We start from the raw sequence: 23,557 nt of genomic DNA on the forward strand, positions 1-23,557 counted from the left end.
GAAGAGCGAAAGTTGGTAGGAGGGATAAATATGAGTTGGGAGTCAGACGTCATTGCCTGAGAATCGAGATGATGGAAGTTACTGTGGGATAGGATGAGGTATGTGTAGGTATAGGGACAGTGGGATGTCTCTGAATGAGCACAGCTGAACATGAGGATTGATGATCAGAGGGGAGACAATGGGGTTACTGGAATCCAGTTTGCAGATAGTATTGGAGGTATTTGATGTGTTCAAGGGCATATGGAATTTTGATGAGATGGTATAAGGTTCATATGGGGAAGATTAATGGTATTTGACAATCTGTAGGGTTTTATAGTTCAGTGCAACATTTATATAGCATGAAAGAAGGTTGTATACATGGAAGAACCCTGGAGATACTAATAGGTATCAGATAGATTATATAATGGTAAGACAGAGATTTAGGAACCAGGTTTAAAATTGTAAGACATTTCCAGGGGCAGATGTGGACTCTGACCACATTCTATTGATTATGACCTGTAGATTAAAACTGAAGAAACTGCAAAAAGGTGGGAATTTAAGGAGATGGGACCTGGATAAACTGAAAGAACCAGAGGTTGTACAGAGGTTCAGGGAGAGCATAAGGGAACAATTGACAGGAATCTACATCTACATCTACATTTATACTCCGCAAGCCACCCAACGGTGTGTGGCGGAGGGCACTTTACGTGCCACTGTCATTACCTCCCTTTCCTGTTCCAGTCGCGTATGGTTCGCGGGAAGAACGACTGTCTGAAAGCCTCCGTGCGCGCTCTAATCTCTCTAATTTTACATTCGTGATCTCCTCGGGAGGTATAAGTAGGGGGAAGCAATATATTCGATACCTCATCCAGAAACGCACCCTCTCGAAACCTGGCGAGCAAGCTACACCGCGATGCAGAGCGCCTCTCTTGCAGAGTCTGCCACTTGAGTTTATTAAACATCTCCGTAACGCTATCACGGTTACCAAATAACCCTGTGACGAAACGCGCCGCTCATCTTTGGATCTTCTCTATCTCCTCCGTCAAACCGATCTGGTACGGATCCCACACTGATGAGCAATACTCAAGTATAGGTCGAACGAGTGTTTTGTAAGCCACCTCCTTTGTTGATGGACTACATTTTCTAAGCACTCTCCCAATGAATCTCAACCTGGTACCCGCCTTACCAACAATTAGTTTTATATGATCATTCCACTTCAAATCGTTCCGCACGCATACTCCCAGATATTTTACATAAGTAACTGCTACCAGTGTTTGTTCCGCTATCATATAATCATACAATAAAGGATCCTTCTTTCTATGTATTCGCAATACATTATATTTGTCTATGTTAAGGGTCAGTTGCCACTCCCTGCACCAAGTGCCTATCCGCTGCAGATCTTCCTGCATTTCGCTACAATTTTCTAATGCTGCAACTTCTCTGTATACTACAGCATCATCCGCGAAAAGCCGCATGGAACTTCCGACACTATCTACTAGGTCATTTATATATATTGTGAAAAGCAATGGTCCCATAACACTCCCTGTGGCACGCCAGAGGTTACTTTAACGTCTGTAGACGTCTCTCCATTGATAACAACATGCCGTGTTCTGTCTGCTAAAAACTCTTCAATCCAGCCACACAGCTGGTCTGATATTCCGTAGGCTCTTACTTTGTTTATCAGGCGACAGTGCGGAACTGTATCGAACGCCTTCCGGAAGTCAAGAAAAATACCATCTACCTGGGAGCCTGTATCTAATATTTTCTGGGTCTCATGAACAAATAAAGCGAGTTGGGTCTCACACGATCGCTGTTTCCGGAATCCATGTTGATTCCTACATAGTAGATTCTGTGTTTCCAAAAACGACATGATACTCGAGCAAAAAACATGTTCTAAAATTCTACAACAGATCGACGTCAGAGATATAGGTCTATAGTTTTGCGCATCTGCTCGACGACCCTTCTTGAAGACTGGGACTATCTGTGCTCTTTTCCAATCATTTGGAACCCTCCGTTCCTCTAGAGACTTGCGGTACACGGCTGTTAGAAGGGGGGCAAGTTCTTTCGCGTACTCTGTGTAGAATCGAATTGGTATCCCGTCAGGTCCAGTGGACTTTCCTCTATTGAGTAATTCCAGTTGCTTTTCTATTCCTTGGACACTTATTTCGATGTCAGCCATTTTTTCGTTTGTGCGAGGATTTAGAGAAGGAACTGCAGTGCGGTCTTCCTCTGTGAAACAGCTTTGGAAAAAGGTGTTTAGTATTTCAGCTTTACGCGTGTCATCCTCTGTTTCAATGCCATCATCATCCCGTAGTGTCTGGATATGCTGTTTCGAGCCACTTACTGATTTAACGTAAGACCAGAACTTCCTAGGATTTTCTGTCAAGTCGGTACATAGAATTTTACTTTCGAATTCACTGAACGCTTCACGCATAGCCCTCCTTACGCTAACTTTGACATCGTTTAGCTTCTGCTTGTCTGAGAGGTTTTGGCTGCGTTTAAACTTGGAGTGGAGCTCTCTTTGCTTTCGCAGTAGTTTCCTAACTTTGTTGTTGTACCACGGTGGGTTTTTCCCGTCCCTCACAGTTTTACTCGGCACGTACCTGTCTAAAACGCATTTTACGATTGCCTTGAACTTTTTCCATAAACACTCAACATTGTCAGTGTCGGAACAGAAATTTTCGTTTTGATCTGTTAGGTAGTCTGAAATCTGCCTTCTATTACTCTTGCTAAACAGATAAACCTTCCTCCATTTTTTTATATTCCTATAAACTTCCATATTCAGGGATGCTGCAACGGCCTTATGATCACTGATTCCCTGTTCTGTACATACAGAGTCGAAAAGTTCGGGTCTGTTTGTTATCAGTAGGTCCAAGATGTTATCTCCACAAGTCGGTTCTCTGTTTAATTGCTCGAGGTAATTTTCGGATAGTGCACTCAGTATAATGTCACTCGATGCTCTGTCCCTACCACCCGTCCTAAACATCTGAGTGTCCCAGTCTATATCTGGTAAATTGAAATCTCCACCTAAGACTATAACATGCTGAGAAAATTTATGTGAAATGTATTCCAAATTTTCTCTCAGTTGTTCTGCCACTAATGCTGCTGAGTCGGGAGGTCGGTAAAAGGAGCCAATTATTAACCTAGTTCGGTTGTTGAGTGTAACCTCCACCCATAATAATTCACAGGAACTATCCACTTCTACTTCACTACAGGATAAACTACTACTAACAGCGACGAACACTCCACCACCGGTTGCATGCAATCTATCCTTTCTAAAACCGTCTGTACCTTTGTAAAAATTTCGGCAGAATTTATCTCTGGCTTAAGCCAGCTTTCTGTACCTATAACGATTTCAGCTTCGGTGCTTTCTATCAGCGCTTGAAGTTCTGGTACTTTACCAACGCAGCTTCGACAGTTGACAATTACAATACCGATTGCTGCTTGGTCCCCGCATGTCCTGACTTTGCCCCGCACCCGTTGAGGCTGTTGCCCTTTCTGTACTTGCCCAAGGCCATCTAACCTAAAAAACCGCCCAGCCCACGCCACACAACCCCTGCTACCCGTGTAGCCGCTTGTTGCGTGTAGTGGACTCCTGACCTATCCAGCGGAACCCGAAACCCCACAACCCTATGGCGCAAGTCGAGGAATCTGCAGCCCACACGGTCGCAGAACCGTCTCAGCCTCTGATTCAGACCCTCCACTCGGCTCTGTACCAAAGGTCCGCAGTCAGTCCTGTCGACGATGCTGCAGATGGTGAGCTCTGCTTTCATCCCGCTAGCGAGACTGGCAGTCTTCACCAAATCAGATAGCCGCCGGAAGCCAGAGAGGATTTCCTCCGATCCATAGCGACACACATCATTGGTGCCGACATGAGCAACCACCTGCGGATGGGTGCACCCTGTACCCTTCATGGCATCCGGAAGGACCCTTTCCACATCTGGAATGACTCCCCCCGGTATGCACACGGAGTGCACATTGGTTTTCTTCCCCTCTCTTGCTGCCATTTCCCTAAGGGGCCCCATTACGCGCCTGACGTTGGAGCTCCCAACTACCAGTAAGCCCACCCTCTGCGACTGCCCGGATCTTGCAGACTGAGGGGCAACCTCTGGAACAGGACAAGCAGCCATGTCAGGCCGAAGATCAGTATCAGCCTGAGACAGAGCCTGAAACCGGTTCGTCAGACAAACTGGAGAGGCTTTCCGTTCAGCCCTCCGGAATGTCTTTCGCCCCCTGCCACACCTTGAGACGACCTCCCACTCTACCACAGGTGAGGGATCAGCCTCAATGCGGGCAGTATCCCGGGCAACCACAGTCGTAGTCCGATCAGGGGATGCGTGGGACGAGCTGGCTGTCCCCGACAAACACCCATGGGGGAAAGAAATACAGTAGAAGAAGAATGGGTAGCTTTGAGGCAGCAGAGGATGAAGTAGGTAAAAAGACAAGGGCTAGTAGAAATCCTTGGGTAACAGAAGAAATATTGAATTTAATTGATGAAAGGAGAAAATATAAAAATGCAGTAAATGAAGCAGGCAAAAAGGAATAAAAACGTCTCAAAAATGAGATCGACAGGAAGTGCAAAATGGCTAAGCAGGGATGGCTAGAGGACAAATGTAAGGATGTAGAGGCTTATCTCACTAGGAGTAAGATAGGTACTGCCTACAGGAAAATTAAAGACACCTTTGGAGATAAGAGAACCATTTGTATGAATATCAAGAGCTCAGATGGAAACCCAGTTCTAGGCAAAGAAGGGAAAGCAGAAAGGTGGAAGGAGTATATAGAGGGTCTATACAAGGGCGATGTACTTGAGGACAATATTATGGAAATGGAAGAGGATGTAGATGAAGATGAAATGGGAGATACGGTACTGCGTGAAGAGTTTGCAAGAGCACTGAAAGACATGAGTCGAAACGAGGCCCCGGGAGTAGACAACATTCCATTGGAACTACTGATGGCCCTGGGAGAGCCAGTCCTGACAAAAACCATCTGGTGAGCAAGATGCATGAGACAGGCGAAATACCCTCAGACTTCAAGAAGAATATAATAATTCCAATCCCAAAGAAAGCAGGTGTTGACAGATGTGAAAATTACCGAACTATCAGTTTAATAAGTCACAGCTGCAAAATACTAACACAAATTCTTTACAGACGAATGGAAAAACTAGTAGAAGCCAACCTCGGGGAAGATCAGTTTGGATTCCGTAGAAACTCTGGAACACGTGAGGCAATACTGACCTTACGACTTATCTTAGAAGAAAGATTAAGGAAAGGCAAACCTACTTTTCTATCATTTGTAGACTTAGAGAAAGCTTTTGACAATGTTGACTGGAACATTCTCTTTCAAATTCTAAAGGTGGGAGGGGTAAAATACAGGGAGCGAAAGGCTATTTACAATTTGTACAGAAACCAGATGGCAGTTGTAAGAGTCGAGGGACATGAAAGGGAAGCAGTGGTTGGGAAGGGAGTAAGACAGGGTTGTAGCCTCTCCCCGATGTTGTTCAGTCTGTATATTGAGCAAGCAGTAAAGGAAACAAAAGAAAAATTTGGAGTAGGTATTAAAATCCATGGAGAAGAAATAAAAACTTTGAGGTTCCCCGATGACATTGTAATTCTGTCAGAGACAGCAAAGGACTTGGAAGAGCAGTTGAATGGAATGGACAGTGTCTTGAAAGGAGGATATAAGATGAACATCAACAAAAACAAAACGAGGATAATGGAATGTAGTCGAATTAAGTCGGGTGATGCTGAGGGAATTAGATTAGGAAATGAGACACTTAAAGTAGTAAAGGAGTTTTGCTATTTGGGGAGCAAAATAACTGATGATGGTCGAAGTAGAGAGGATATAAAATGTAGACTGGCAATGGCAAGGAAAGCGTTTCTGAAGAAGAGAAATTTGTTAACATCGAGTATAGATTTAAGTGTCAGGAAGTCATTTCTGGAAGTAGTTTGTATGGAGTGTAGCCATGTATGGAAGTGAAACATAGACGATAAATAGTTTGGACAAGAAGAGAATAGAAGCTTTCGAAATGTGGTGCTACAGAAGAATGCTGAAGATTAGATGGGTAGATCACATAACTAATGTGGAAGTATTGAATAGGATTGGGGAGAAGAGAAGTTTGTGGCACAACTTGACCAGAAGAAGGGATCGGTTGGTAGGACATGTTCTGAGGCATCAAGGGATCACCAATTTAGTATTGGAGGGCAGCGTGGAGGGTAAAAATCGTAGAGGGAGACCAAGAGATGAATACACTAAGCAGATTCAGAAGGATGTAGGTTGCAGTAGGTACTGGGAGATGAAGAAGCTTGCACAGGATAGAGTAGCATGGAGAGCTGCATCAAACCAGTCTCAGGACTGAAGACCACAACAACAACAACATGATGTCAGATCAGGGTTTTGTAGGTGTGGAGAGTAGTGGAGGAGTGTAATCCCCAAGTACAGCCAGTTAGTAGTTTTAGTAGTTTTAGTATATTGTGGGCTTTCTCTTGAATGAGCACTAGGAAACTTTCCACATAAATGACAATCGAGGGTCAGTTCAAGATATTTTAGTGTATTATTTACTACACAGGATGGTCGTAAATGGTAAGTTAAATGCCATGGGGGTGGGCAGTGTGGGTAGATCATCCTACAATTACCACCAGGCTTTTGGAGAGGTTTAACTTGAGCAGCTATTGGTTACACAAGGAGGTAAACTGATTGTTGTGTATTTGCGGGGGAGGGGGGGGGTGAAAGGTGTTGTCAGAATATCAGGAGTGTGGGGTAGTGTGGGAAAAGCATTGTTGTGAACATTCTGAAGACTGTGGACTGGTGGAGCTGGCTTGGGTACATCAGCAGTATAGAGGAGATAAAGGAGTATTGCCACTAATGAAGTGGGATAGAAGATAACTGGAATTGTTACTGTTAATAGTGACAATGTTGTTGTTGTTGTTGTGGTCTTCAGTCCTGAGACTGGTTTGATGCAGCTCTCCATGCTACTCTATCCTGTGCAAGCTTCTTCATCTCCGAGTAGTTACTGAAACCTATGGGCCAATAGATACTATGGATGAAATATTGAAGATATAGTTCACTGGAGATTCCAGTATCTCGTTTGAAAAGGACACCAGAGAGTCAGTCAGGGTTGTAGCCTTTCTTTAGGTCGAGGGAGATAGAAACTGCAAATTTATGGGAGTTGAGCTGGTGGAATAGGAATGGTACAACAGCTGATCAGCGGAGGAGAAATTGGGAGGAAGGCCATACTGGTTAACGGAAAGGAGGTGGTGTTGGGTAGAGTGTTGATAGATGTCATGGTAGAGGGTGAATTCGAAGACGTTACTAAACAATAACGTGTTCCAGGTAGGGCAGTAGGAAGAGGTGCCGCTAGGGAGTTTGGACAATTTGAGGAAAAGTAGGATTTTGGTACTTTTCATAGCTGAGGTTATTAGCCTGTAGTGAGGATAGTGGTACAAAGAGTTGCAAAGGTGGCCAGAAAGGATAGGGGCATTCTCTGAGGTGTCGACAAGTAATACAGTCGTGGCTTGGGGGATTTTTGCGTACTTTATGGATAATTTGTTTTATGCCATATGTCTTGATTGACGTATATAATTCTGTTTGTGGTATGTTGCCCAAGTACTGGAAGCTGGGGGCCAAGGGTAAGACAGCGTTGTTTATACGTGCTGAAGGATAGCTGATAGGGAACGAGAAACTATCAAATTGGGGGTCATCAGGGATGGAGTAAATGTCAGAGAACAGGATGAAAGTGGTCTGCTTTGCTCTGGTTGTCGAGTGCGAGATGGTTGTTGCGGATGATGGGATAGTGAGGTATGTGGTTAGTGCCAGACAACTGATGGAGTGGTCATGGGGATTGTAGCATTCAGACTGGTGTCTGTCTGGTGTCAGTACCGACGTTTTTCTTCGTTAAATAAATTCTTGGTTCAAATGGCTCTGAGCACTATGGGACTTAACATCTTAGGTCATCAGTCCCCCAGAACTTAGAACTACTTAAACCTAACTAACCTAAGGACATCACACAACACCCAGCCATCACGAGGCAGAGAAAATCCCTGACCCCGCCGGGAATCGAACCCGGGAACCCGGGCGTGGGAAGCGAGAACGCTACCGCACGACCACGAGATGCGGGCAAAAATAAATTCTTGATGTGTCTCTGTACTTGCCGGCGCAGTGTGAGTGTATCCCACGGTACAAGCGACGGGACTCTCGAAGAAGGTGTAGCAGTGATGGTGGGCATGGGCGGGGGCAGAGGGGGAAGTGTAGTGCGATGACAAAATATGATTATTTTAGGATTGCAGGTGGCTATTGCATCTGACAAGATCTGTTGCAGGAAAGACGTGGGATGGGGAATATAGTCACGTTGCTGGGAGGTTAGATGTGGCTTTCAGTCTCGGTTACTATGAATTCCCGGCAGGCATCCCAGTTGGAGGGTGTTACATCGGATGTTGTGCACACCCGTTATGTAGCCTATCACCCCTCACATTAACACCAGACACGAACAGTACTGACGCACTCTGGTGGCCATTCTACCTGTGACGGAGAATTGCAACCGTAATCATTTACATTTCTGAATATAGTGTGTACCTGTACAGCCTTATATCGACCTCAGGATCGGGTTTCTTCTGGGTGCATCAGTTTTTTGTCAGTGTAATACTGACTTTGTCCTTGAACTTTTAAACACAAAGTAATCATTAATGTGTCTCTCATCACCTGTGAAAGCTTTCATCCTCGAAGTAACTGTTAGTTCATATAGCCTCGTACCTTCGCATCCGTGCAGCCCTCTAAACTTCAGTTTGTCCGTAAGACAGACTCCTGGATTGGGAAATCCAGCCAACTACACTCCTGGAAATTGAAATAAGAACACCGTGAATTCATTGTCCCAGGAAGGGGAAACTTTATTGACACACTCCTGGGGTCAGATACATCACATGATCACACTGACAGAACCACAGGCACATAGACACAGGCAACAGAGCATGCACAATGTCGGCACTAGTACAGTGTATATCCACCTTTCGCAGCAATGCAGGCTGCTATTCTCCCATGGAGACGATCGTAGAGATGCTGGATGTAGTCCTGTGGAACGGCTTGCCATGCCATTTCCACCTGGCGCCTCAGTTGGACCAGCGTTCGTGCTGGACGTGCAGACCGCGTGAGACGACGTTTCATCCAGTCCCAAACATGCTCAATGGGGGACAGATCCGGAGATCTTGCTGGCCAGGGTAGTTGACTTACACCTTCTAGAGCACGTTGGGTGGCACGGGATACATGCGGACGTGCATTGTCCTGTTGGAACAGCAAGTTCCCTTGCCGGTCTAGGAATGGTAGAACGATGGGTTCGATGACGGTTTGGATGTACCGTGCACTATTCAGTGTCCCTCGACGATCACCAGTGGTGTACGGCCAGTGTAGGAGATCGCTCCCCACACCATGATGCCGGGTGTTGGCCCTGTGTGCCTCGGTCGTATGCAGTCCTGATTGTGGCGCTCACCTGCACGGCGCCAAACACGCATACGACCATCATTGGCACCAAGGCAGAAGTGACTCTCATCGCTGAAGACGACACGTCTCCATTCGTCCCTCCATTCACGCCTGTCGCGACACCACTGGAGGCGGGCTGCACGATGTTGGGGCGTGAGCGGAAGACGGCCTAACGGTGTGCGGGACCGTAGCCCAGCTTCATGGAGACGGTTGCGAATGGTCCTCGCCGATACCCCTGGAGCAACAGTGTCCCTAATTTGCTGGTAAGTGGCGGTGCGGTCCCCTACGGCACTGCGTAGGATCCTACGGTCTTGGCGTGCATCCGTGCGTCGCTGCGGTCCGGTCCCAGGTCGACGGGCACGTGCACCTTCCGCCGACCACTGGCGACAACATCGATGTACTGTGGAGACCTCACGCCCCACGTGTTGAGCAATTCGGCGGTACGTCCACCCGGCCTCCCGCATGCCCACTATACGCCCTCGCTCAAAGTCCGTCAACTGCACATACGGTTCACGTCCACGCTGTCGCGGCATGCTACCAGTGTTAAAGACTGCGATGGAGCTCCGTATGCCACGGCAAACTGGCTGACACTGACGGCGGCGGTGCACAAATGCTGCGCGGCTAGCGCCATTCGACGGCCAACACCGCGGTTCCTGGTGTGTCCGCTGTGCCGTGCGTGTGATCATTGCTTGTACAGCCCTCTCGCAGTGTCCGGAGCAAGTATGGTGGGTCTGACACACCGGTGTCAATGTGTTCTTTTTTCCATTTCCAGGAGTGTAGTTGTCTGGGCCCATCCGCAGGTTATCCATTTGTCAATGTTAAAATGAATGCTCATCCACTTTCACAATGCAAAAGCACTTGAACTGACACGTGCCTTCGTCAACAGACTTATTATACAATAACCTCAGAAAAACTACAACAATAAAAATATGGTGATTTTGGAGCTTGATTTATGTTTACATTTTCACTTAGACTTATATTTATATCTCTTTTGTGAGATTCTTATGGTTCTTGTAGAATAATTCTGATGATGAAGTTTAGCTCCTCTGAAACGCGCAATTCTACTGCTTTTGGATTCTGGAAGGCAGTTGAACGTACATTTTCATCCTGATTCTAACAACCACGACTCGTATCCGTCATGAATAAAAACAAAGTTACCCAACAGTTTTCTCAACACTGAGGTTACTGGTTACAAAGAGCAGACACATTCCTACTTTCGACAGCCCTCTTCTCTCAGTTTTTTTAGCATTTTTTACAAAACTACTTTCATTGGGGAAACAGATAAAGCCTGCAGATTTTCATAATGTACACAACACTTCCACTGAGTACAGGAGATGTTTACTACACCATTGAAGTGCTAAGAATTTAATGACAGTAAAAATAGTGTTAAGCCGTAAAAAAGTGCCAGTGTATATCAACGGTTTTTTTAACTGTTGTATTCTTCGTACAGAAATCTTTTAAAGTGTACAAAAGTCATTTAACTGAAACTGTGTACACTATATTGGGTTAGGATGTGAATAATCCACTATTCAGCAGGTAACTGGTACCCGTGTCGGTGCTGCTCTATTTGCTTCAAGAGAGACTACGAGTGTGCAAACTGTGATTGTGACAACACATCACTTGTGCATATATAAGGCGTCACGCTGCTTTTGATCCCAGAACAGGACGCCATATATTACAGTTAACTTCACTTAATATAACTGCATAAGAATCTGCTGTAATGTTTACATGTTTGGTTTTCTTCCAGTAGCTCTGAAGATGATCAGTGATAGTCGAAACTGAAGAAACGAGATTTTAAATAATTTTTTTAAGACTTCTTAGCTCTAGTGATTCTTACTACATTACTCATGCTGTTCTAAGCGATATACATCACTGTCATCCTCTCATCTCTTAGACGTTCTTTACGAGTTCGTTTCTCTATCACGCAGACACAGTGTTATCGCACGTGGTGGATTGCAATGCAAAACACTATCTGTCCAACTCTTTCTGATTTTTGTATTGGATATTAGAAAGATCCGACATAAGTAATAGATGTTTCCCAATATAACGTTTAGTTTCAGTCTGAAGAACGAACATTGTGGAATGATGCAAACAGGCAAAATGAGTTATACATCTGAGTTCGAGCTAGACTACGACTCGAATTCGGACATGTTCGTCGCACATGGACCGGACATATCTGCCTGACTTCGCTCTGCTGTGTACATTAACCTGTTCAGCACATAAATACTGGAGACTTTCCGTTAGTGCGGTAACCAGCACAAAAACTAAGAGAGAAGGCCGTATTACCTTATCGTGCTATGTACGTAAACATACAAGCAAAAAAAGCCATCTGTACAAAAAGAAAAAAATAATTACCGTCTTATCTCTACGTCTGACGTTAGCGTAAGGTTGGAGGAACTTACTGGAAAAGGAAGACAGATAAGAAAACTACACGCTAGCGCACAGAAGTTATGGTAACTACTGCTTACGCAGGGACTGATAAGCAATAGGCTGTAATCTCAGTTACCGCCATTCTGTGCGTATGAGGACTGCAAGGCACCAAGGCTCCGATGGAATCCAGTCCAACATGTTTCCCCACTTCTATGAAGCGCTATTATGCGAAACACTGTTTTCCATTTATTTGGCCACTAAACATGTTTTGATACGTATGACGTGTATTGTATGGGTAGAAATTCGTGTGTTCCGTAACATGACTGGTTGCCAAACTAAATGCAAATATTTTATGTTCTGGAGAGTACAGATTTTTAAAAGCCATACTATTTCGAACGCATGTATAAATCCAAGAGTCTCAACAGTCCTCAAGAAGATTATGTTAAGACTTGTACGTAAGGCCTGACAAATTCGTGCTAATGATATGTAATACTGATGTGTACTCGGGTTTCTAGTCTGTTGTTAATCGTGCGTGTGAATTATTAAACCATAATACACTACTGGCCATTAAAATTGCTGCACCAAGAAGAAATGCAGATGATAAACGGGTATTCAGTGGACAAATATATTATACTAGAACTGCCATGTGATTACATTTTCGCATTTACACGCAATTTGGGTGCATAGATCCTGAGAAATCAGTACTCAGAACAATCACCTCTGGCCGTAATAACGGCCTTGATACGCCTGGACATTGAGTCAAACAGATCGTGGATGGCGTGTACAGGTACAGCTGCCCATGCAGCTTCAACACGATACCACAGTTCATCAAGAGTAGTGACTGGCGTATTGTGACGAGCCAGTTGCTCGGCCACCACTGACCACACGTTTTCAATTGGTGAGAGATCTGGAGAATGTGCTGGCCATTGCAGCAGTCGAACATTTTCTGTATCCAGAAAGGTGTGTACAGGACCTGCAACATGCGGTCGTGCATTATCCTGCTGAAATGTAGGGTTTCGCAGCGATCGAATGAAGGGTAGAGCCACGGGTCGTAACACATCTGAAATGTAACGTCCAGTGTTCAAAGTGCCGACAGTGCGAACAACAGATGAACGAGACGTGTAACCAATGGCACCCCATACCATCACGCCGGCTGATACGCCAGTATGGCGATGACGAATACACGCTTCCAATGTGCGTTCACCACGATGTCACCAAACATGGATGCGACCATCATGATGTTGTAAACTGAACCTGGATTCATCCGAAAAAAAATGACGTTTTGCCATTCGTGTACCCAGGTTCGTCGTTGAGTACACCATCGCAGGCGCTCCTGTCTGTGATGCAGCGTCAAGGGTAATCGCAGCCATGGTTTCCGAGCTGATAGTCCATGGTGCTGCAAACGTAGTCGAACTCTTCGTGCAGATGGTTGTTGTCTTGCAAAAGTCCCCATCTGTTGACTCAGGGATCGAGACGTGGCTGTACGATCCGTTACAGCCATGCGGATAAGATGCCTGTCATCTCGACTGCTAGTGATACGAGGACGTTGGGATCCAGCACGGCATTCCGTATTATCCTCCTGAACCCACCGATTCCATATTCAGCTAACAGTCATTGGATCTCGACCAACGCGAGCAGCAGTGTCGCGATACGATAAACCGTAATAACGACAGGCTACAATCCGACCTTTATCAAAGTCGGAAACGTGATGCTACGTATTTCTCCTCCTTGCACGAGACATCACAACAACGTTTTACCAGTAACGCCGGTCAATTGCTGTTTGTGTATGAGAAATCGGTTGGAAACTTTCCTCATGTCAGCACGTTGTAGGTGTCGCCATTGGCGCCAACCTTGTGTGAATGCTCTGAAAAGCTAATCATTTACATATTACAGCATCTTCTTCCTGTCGGTTAAATTTCGCCTCTGTAGCACACCATCTTCGTTGTGTACCAATTTTAATGGGCAGTAGTGTAGATATAATTTGCTTTCATCTAAGATTCTATATTGAAAATAAATCGCCAGTAACTTGGTGTTTAAATAGTAAATCGTTCATCAGTTCGAAAGCGGATTTAAAAGTCATGGACTGTATTTAGCAGGGACGTACTGGAGGGGCTACGTCCTTCAAGCCAGCCGGCTGTAGCAAGAACAGCTGCCCTGCGGGGCTCTCGTCCGACGCCCAAGTAGGTGGCCTCACATACGCAAAATATTGTGTAATTCATATTCACTAACATTAACTGAATCAGACAACTTTAACTGCCATTGAATGATGTGCAATGTTACAGAATCCTTCTGGTTGAAGATTCGTTTGAGTGAGAAGGAATGCGTGTCGTATGCTTTGAAGTAACTAAGGGTCACCTGTGCAGTAATTAAAGAACTTCACGTTCTGTACAGGCCGTAGAAACTTCGTCAGAGACGCAGTTTTTCTTGGTTTAATCGTAAGAATCGCGAGGAGTAAAAGAATAAATAAAAATAAATATAAAAAATAAAAATTAAACTTAAAGAAGAGCTACGTGACACTGGGTTTTCCGTTACACAAGAGAAGCAAACGTTTGCTGACAACCCTGTAATAGGCCAGCAAGACATATAAGGAGCTCACCCTCACAGTTGTTCCTTAGTACGCAGTGGTTTCCAGAGCAACTCCTTACAGTCAGTCAAGAGGGCTGCGGGCGGCTTGTCGAGAGTATCTGCTGACGTTAATTCCTTGACAATACTTACTTATCTTACATTCCTTATCTGGGCAACAATACCTAAACTACGTTTCCAAAAGTCTGCAGCTTTAATAGCTTCTGGCCAATAGTTGAACACCTAGTCATACCGAGAATCTTTATTACATTCGAGAAACGCTGTTGTTTGAAATGGGCCTCCCACTTATGGACAAACGTTTTATGTTAAATGCGTTCACTTGAAGTAGGTGAACAAATAAGTCCATAGGGACTTCCCTCCTTGTCACACAAATTCAGAATGAAAAAAAATGTGGGCGTGCTCCAGACAGTTACAGAATCTCACCAATTTGTTGAATAAATACATGTAGATATAAAATACTTAAAAGAAGCTTGATAAGAAGCAGGTATTGCTGATATAAGGAATTACGCGAAGAAGATAAATGCATATGCGTTGATAGTGATGTATAACTCGATACCTTTACCAGAATGCGTGCCAAATGATTACAGCAGCTAAAAGATGAGGCTTAGAGTTCCAAAGGGAGTTACATCAGTTGTAAGATGAGGCTTAGAGTTCCAAAGCTATGTGCTACTTTACGTCGCAGCACTATGGAAACACAACCATATCATGCAAGGAACAGAGTACGAGCGGAATGTGTGTTTACGCCGTGAGTAGTTCCGCAGTGGGGAAACTCTTGTGTGCTTCAAAGGCGTTCGTACGCTATTCCGGAAACATTCACTCTAGCGTCAAGTCTCTTCGGTGTTCATTAAGGATGGGGACATAGGGTTATCAGTCCAGTAACATGTTCTGAAGCCAGCAGCGTTTGTTACATCCTTCGCTACTGTCGACGAAAAAAGCACGCGGGTAGAAACATCCTTCAACACAAAACTAATCAGCAGAAGTTGGTATGTACATATGTACCTGCAACTAGTTTTCGAAGACCTGAAACTGTGTTGCAGTCTACAGGTTTCTTAATACCATCTTCAAGGGTGATAAGTATCGGTTACGTATACAGATTTCAACCATGAAGGTAGATAGAAAGCAGCCTATTTTAACAAGACGTGAACCCAGTACGTTGTCCTCGATCGTGAGTGTTCATGGGAGGTGAGGGTATCATCTGGAGTGCCCCAGGGAAGTGTCGTAGGTCCGCTATTGTTTCCTATCTACATAAATGATCTTTTGGATAGGGTGGATAGCAATGTGCGGCTGTTTGCTGATGTTGCTGTGGTGTACGGGAAGGTGTCGGCGCTGAGTGACTGTAGGAGGATACAAGATGACTTGGACAGGACTTGTGATTGGTGTAAAGAATGGCAGCTAACACTAAATATAGATAAATGTAAATTAATGCAGATGAATAGGAAAAAGAATCCCGTAATGTTTGAATACCCCATTACTAGTGTAGCGCTTGACACAGTCACGTCGATTAAATATTTGGGCGTAACATTGCGGAGCGATATGAAGTGGGACAAGCATGTAATTGCAGTTGTGGGGAAGGCAAATAGTCGTCTTCGGTTCATTGGTAGAATTTTGGCAAGATGTGGTTTATCTGTAAAGGAGACCGCTTATAAAACACTAATACGACCTATTCTTGATTACTGCTCGAGCGTTTGGAATCCCTATCAGGTCGGATTGAGGGAGGACATAAAAGCAGTTCAGAGGCGGGCTGCTAGATTTGTTACTGGTAGGTTTAATCATCACGCGAGTGTTACGGAAATGCTTTAGAAACTCGGGTGGGAGTCTCTAGAGGAAAGGAGGCGTTCTTTTCGTGAATCGCTACTGAGGAAATTTAGAGAACCAGCATTTGAGGCTGGCTGCAGTACAATTTTACTGCCGCCAACTTACATTTCGCGGAAAGACCACAAAGATAAGATACGAGAGATTAGGGCTCGACCGAGCCATATAGTCATTTTTCCCTCACTCTGTTTGGGAGTGAAACAGGGAGAGAAGATGCTAGTTGTGGTACGAGGTACCCTCCGCCACGCACTGTATGGTGGATTGCGGAGTATGGATGTAGATGTAGATGTAGATCTCCAAAGAAACTAGGCACTCACTGGAAAACAACAGAAAACCAGAACTTCCAAGACAATCATAACTTCCTTCAATCTCCTTGTCCAGTTTGGAGGATGCCAGTTTACAGGTGAGAGAGAAGTTGAGACTTCTGTTAGATAAAAGGAAGAAGCACCTCCAACAAGCGACTGACAACATGGACAGAGAGATACTGCAACTGAGAAGGCAGATGGCTTCCATCAACCCGTCAGACGTAAAAGGCGACGGGGTTGCAACTATTGCCATGGGGTAGGCCCCATATTATATCTACATCTACATCTAAATCTATACTCCGCTAGCCACCAAGCGGTGTGTGGCGGAGGGCATAATTCGCGCCAAAGTCATATTTCACTCCCTCTGTTCCACTCGCGGATCGCACGAGGGAAAAACGACTGTCTGAACCCCTCAGTACGAGCTCTAATTTCCCTTATCTTTGAATTGTGATCATTGCGCGATGTGAAAGTTGGTGGTAATATATATGCTCTACATCCTCGGTGAAGATCGGATTTCGGAATTTAGTGAGCAACCCTTTCCGTTTAGCACTTCGTCTATCTGCAAGTGTGTCCAACTTCAAACTTTCTATGAGATTTGTAACGCTCATGCGATGGCTAAATGTACCAGTCACGAATCTTGCCTTTCTTCTTTGGACCTTCTCAATCTCTTGAATCAGACCCAACTGGTACGGGTCCCATACAGACGAACAATAAGACTGTAGGAACTAACGTATTCTAAGCTATTTGCTTTGTTGAAGGACTGCATCGCTTTAGGACTGTACCAATAAATCGCAGTCTAGGGTTTGCCTTACCCGTTAGTTGTATAATCTCATCATTACATTTGAGATCATTTCGAATAGTCAAACCCAGATACTTGTCGGATGTTCCCGCCTCCAAACACTGAGTATTTATTTTGTACTCGAACATTAATGGGGATTTTCGCTTTCTTATACGCAGTTGGTTACACATATTAATATTGAAAGATAACTGCCAGTCATTACACCATGCATTTATTTTCTGCAAATCCTCATTGATTTATTCACAACTTTCGTGTGATACTACTTTCCTGTGGACTACAGCATCATCGCTGTCAATACCATCAACCAGATCGTTTATGTAAATCGTAAAAATCAGCGGATCTATTACGCTGCCCTGGGGTACACCTGAAGTTACACTTGTTTCTGTTGAGGTCACCCCTTTCCGGACGACATACTGCTCCCTGTCTGTCAGAAAACTTTCTATCCAACCGCATATATCATAGGACTGACCGTGGGCGCGCACTTTTTGGAGCAAGCCACAGTGCGGAACTGAATAGAACGCCTTCCGAAAGTAAAAAAAAAAAATGGCTCAAATGGCTCTGAGCACTATGCGACTTAACTTCTGAGGTCATCAGTCTCCTAGAACTTAGAACTAATTAAACCCCACTAACCTAAGGACATTACACACACATCCATACCCGAGGCTGTCGCTCGTTTTCAGACTGTAGCGCCCAGAACCGTACGGCCACTCCAGCCGGCCTTCAGAAAGTCGAGAAATATGGCATCAACGGGGAGCCGGTATCTAGAGCGTGTTGTATATCATGCACAAAGAGGGCCAGCTGTGTCTCGCATGACCGCTGTTTCCTAAAACCGTGCTGATTCCTGCACGTAAGCTTCTCAGAGTCTGAAAAGGTTATTATGTCCGAACTCAAAATATGTTCCATGATTCTACAACAATACGATGTCAGTCGAATTGGCCGATAATTATGTGCTTTCGATTTTCTACCCTTTTTGTAGACTGCTATGATCTGGGCCTTCTTCCAGTCGCGTGGAGCTTTCCGCTATTCCAATGATCTCTGATAGATGATGGATAAGAATGGTGCTATATTTGTAGCATAGTCAACATATAATCTTACGGGGATACCGTCTGGGCCAGATGCTTTTCTGGCATCTAAGAATCTTAACTGTTTTACAATCCCAGATACCAGTACACTAAACACTAAGTCAGCCATCCTTGCGTTTGTTCGATAGTTGAAAGGGGGAACGGTGCTGCAGTCCTATACCGTAAAGATGGCTGTATCCATGTGTTACGCATAAACGGAATGGATGGCCTCAACGGGCCAGGAATTTACTAGCAGCTGCTGTAACAAAGCAATATATAGTCGTCCCACGTTCACTTTTCCTACCCCCTCAAAAACTAGCAAACGCAAAGTGTGTGCCTAGCTTCGTCACACACTTGATTATCAGTCTACACTAAAGCGACCTGATACAAGAAATTAAAGATTTTCATAATGGAGACTGTACACAATTTCTTTTATTCGATGTAATCACATGTATACCAATGTATCAGTTATTGGAACAAATAAAATTATGGTGCATATTTCACATATAAATGGTAAAATGTTCTCAACTGAAGTAGAACATTAATATCACACGGAGGGCCAACATTGGCCGCTGAAGTAGAAATCTTTGTTTCTGTTGCAAGTCTATTTCCTCTGTGCTGTGCATAAAACAATACATACATTTTTGAATCACATATAAAAGCATGTAGATATAAACATATATCCAACACCATACAAAATCTCTTATAAACAGCACAGAAAATTCTCATATATTCAGATATACTGAAGTCATTTATTGCCATAAGGCGCTCTTGGCGTTTGAATCTGAAGAGTGATTACTCCACTTTACTGCCATTGAGACTTAGTCTATAATATAACATAGTAGTTTGCTGTTATGAAAATTTTCTCACCTAAACATAAATAGAAACACAGAGAAACTGTATACAGTCCTCCCAAACACGTTTCGCTCTCACTTGGTGATCTGATGCAGTGGCATGATATATAGACGTTATTGCCTGGCCACTGGATTGATGTGTCTAGCAATTCGTAATTGGCACCAGAAGCGATGCGGAACGCTCCCAAAAGTGAGTGCTTTTCATTGACTTCTGCTCGTCGAGCAGCGTACATCTGGACGACTTTTAACTACAAAATAGCTCCATCTCTTCAAGGACATCGAGATATCTTCCTTTTCTACAGCTTTTCATTGTGATGTCAGATGCGATATTCAAGTGGAACCTCACTTCAAGTCTTCTTCCAGTTTGCCCGACGCAAATAGCATAACATGCAGAACACGCAACTTTTTTTACCCATGTATTGTTTTATGCATTGGTTGTTAGTGCGTTTCTCTTGTTTTTGGGCAACTGTGTTATAAATGTCCATCACATTCTGCGCTGGGTAACTATTGTTTCTGGCTACACATTGTATCACTTTTAGTTCTTTATCATCATTTTCTTAGAAAGTGGTAACCTAAATAATGATTTAAAGTAGAGCGCAAAGAATGCTTTTTTGTGTTGGTTCGGATGCTGCGCACCATAATCAAGGATTACATCTATGATAGTTCGTTTTCTATACACATCAAACACTCACTCTTTAGCCTTTCTCTTTGGTAACTGTTACACACAATAAATTAATGGAACGCCTTCCCCTTTCTCCATGGAAAACACAATATTCTGTGAAGTGTACTCAATTTGCTTACAATCTTGTCAATCTGAGTTTGATCAACATTTATCACTAAAAGAGTATCGTCAACATACCTGTACTATTTTTTCAGCTACGGTTGGAAAATCGTCAATATACTTTATCGCTAAATAGTTGATGAAAATATAAGCTAATAATCACTAAATGGTGTTTCCCATACTCAATGCTGTACATTAAAAGTAAAGTAATTGTATTTCACACAAAACAATAAGAGATCTACAATTTTGTCCTCTACATATTTGTTCATTAAAAGTAATAGAATTGTATTTCAGACAAAACGATAATAAATATACAAATTCACTAACTTCATTACTGAACTGACTACTTTGATCCTAACACTGGCAGGAATAATGTCTATTGTTTCCTGAATAAGAATCTGTTATAGATAAATCTTTTGTCTCCACAACTGACGGAATACTATTTTTTACTGATAATTGTTGCCTGAACTTACACTACTTTTTTATATTTCAACATTTTCTAGAAAATTTGCGTAGGAGCTCCCCTCTAAGGTCCTATCTGCTTATGTTCCTTATGGATCTGCAATTATAATTTTGGACCCCTCAGGTTCATAACTTTGAGAATCTGTATGACATATGAAGACATAATTTCTGAATACGACTTTAACTAATCAATTTAATTTTCTGAAAATTTAATTGCTGGCTTCCCTAGCTATTGCTGTAACATTATTTTCTTGAAGAAACTGTATGATCTTATCAATGCACATTTTCCTCATAACTACAATAATCATATTACCTTTACCTGCCTTGTAATGATTAAATCTCCCTCTATAAACTTCCTATTTATTTCTTTAATCATATTATATCCTTTGTTCAACTAAATTTTCCGTTTCATCATTCGCTTGTAATTATCCCATCAACTGCTATTGTCATTTTATTCTGTTCTAACTTGGATAATGTACTAGTATCCATTCCAAATTTAACAGGTGCTAAGGTATTTTTTACTGTTTTCTTGTATACCCCTATATTCACATTATATTTAAACTGCCTTTGAATAGCATCTCTTCATCCTGGTTAAAATCACTATCAGTCAGATTTAAAACTATTGAACAAAATTCATAACATGCTTTCTCACGCATTACAGTTACATTATCTTGTCCTATAAAATTACCCATTTCTTTGTTATGCTTATGCCTATGTCACTGTTGCTACAAAAACAGCTTATACAAAATTTGAATAGAACGATAGATAAGAAAGCAGTAAGGAATACCTTAGCACCAGTTAAATTTCTAATGAACACAAGTAAGGGGTCCAAGGTAGAACACAATAAAATGGCGATAGCAGTTAACAGACTACTTATAACTGAAATGAGGAAAGCGAATATTCAAGCCATAAAGGGGGGTAACACGATTAAAGAAATAAATAGAAAGTTTGTGGTGGGAGATTTAATCATCATGAGAGCACATTAATCTTGTACGATTACTGTAGTTACGAACGAAATGTATATTGACGAGGCCTTACAGTTTTCTCAAGAAAATGATATAGTAGAGTAGCTAGAGAACCCAGTAATCAAATTCCTAGAAAACTAAATGTAAAGTTTAGGTCATAATCACAAATTGTATACCTAAGTCAGATGTAACTTCTAGAAATCATGAATCCAAGGGCTCCAAAATTAAGACAGCAGATTAAGGTCCATAAGGAACATAAACCGATAAGATGGAAGAGGGGAATGGTTATGTGAAACTGCTTGCAAATGTTTAAATATCCTAAAATGACAGTATAAGTTCAGGCCACTATTTTCAATAGAAAATAGTATTTACATGAAGAGAAAGATGTACCTATGACAGTTACAATGATATTTGTGTCGTTAAATATTGTTAACATACATAAAAATATTCCAATTGAGGAAATTATTGACGCTGTTTCCGATAATTTAAGAAATCAAAATAATTTGTCTGGCAAAGAAACCGGTGAATTTATAAACATTTTATCGTTTTGTGTAAAATACAGGTACTTTACTTTTAATGAACGGATAAATGTACAAGAGGACTGAATGTGGTAAGCTCCATTTTGGGATTATTAGTGTATCTTGTCCTCACATTTTAGAGACAAAGTTTATTTCTGACTTTAAACATTAGCCAAAACAATAGTTTTCTATTACAGGAATGTGGACGATACTCTTTTACTGATAAATGAAGATCAAATAGAGACAGATGAGACTATAATCAAATTCAGTATTTGTAACTTCATCGTATTACGACATTGCCAGCAGAATAATAGGTGAAATTTTAGAAACAGGATATCAATGAGACATTTTCTGCCGAAAATAGTTTCGGTTATTCTGTAATTAATAAATTCGTACATATGATCAGCTGCAGGGATCAGGTATTTACAGATTGGCGTGTTCTGCATGTTATGCTATTTGTGTTGGGTAAACTGGAAGAAGTCTTGAAGTGAGGTTCCACGAGAATATCACATCTGACATCCCAATTGAAAATGTAGCTCAGCTACAGAAAAGGAAGATATGTCGATGTCCTTGAGGAGATGGAGGTATTTTGTAGTGAAAAGTAATAAAAAGCACGACGAGCAGACTTCAATGAAAAATACTCCCTCTTGGGAGTGTTCCGCGTCGCTTTTGGTGCCAGTTACGAATAACTAGACACTTCAGTCCAGCGGCCAGGCAATATCGTCTATATATCATGCCACTGCAGCGGAACACCACGTGAAAGCGAAACTTGTTTGGGAGGACTGTATACAGTTACTCTTTGTTTGTTTTTATGTTTAGATAAGATAAACTTCATAACAAATGGCTCTGAGCACTATGGGGCTTAACTGATGTGGTCATCAGTCCCCTAGAACTTAGCACTACTTAAACGTAACCAACCTAAGGACATCACACACATCCATGCCTGAGGCAGAATTCGAACCCGCGACCGTAGTGGTCACGCGGTTCCAGACTGTAGCGCCTAGAACCGCTCGGCCACCCCAGCCGGCAAAAACTTCATAACAGCGAACTGCAGTGTTATACTGTAGACTAAGTCTCATTGGTAGTAAAGCGGAGGAATCACTCTTCAGATTCAGTTGCACAAAGCGTTATGGCAATAAATGACATAAGTTTATCTAAATATGATTATGAGAATTGTCTACGCTGTTTTTAAAAGATTTTATACGCTGTTGTATATATTTTTATACCTACATGTTTTTATATATTTCATTCAAAAATGTATAAGTGTCAACAACAGTGCCAGAGGTTGTGAGTACAGTCGCTCTGCCTAAATATCAGTAATGACAAATTGGTAATTTGGTTTCCTAAAAGTTTTTACATGGTGTTGCGTACTTTTATACCTACATTTTGTTTTAAACATTTCGAGTTGTATAACTACAGAAGTTAATGTCGCAAGGCGTAATGCTACATCATGTTCTTTAGGATGTGGTTCCTACAACAAGCGCCAGAAGGGCTGAACACTATCAGTTTATGGTTCTGCGATTTAAAACCTACGGAATTTTACATCTAAGCTTCTTGATGTGTGCGTGGATTAGATACCATATTTGTGTCCCAGTGGAGGTTC

The sequence above is a fragment of the Schistocerca americana genome, chromosome 7 (assembly GCF_021461395.2).
Source record: "Schistocerca americana isolate TAMUIC-IGC-003095 chromosome 7, iqSchAmer2.1, whole genome shotgun sequence".
NCBI lineage: Eukaryota > Metazoa > Arthropoda > Insecta > Orthoptera > Acrididae > Schistocerca > Schistocerca americana.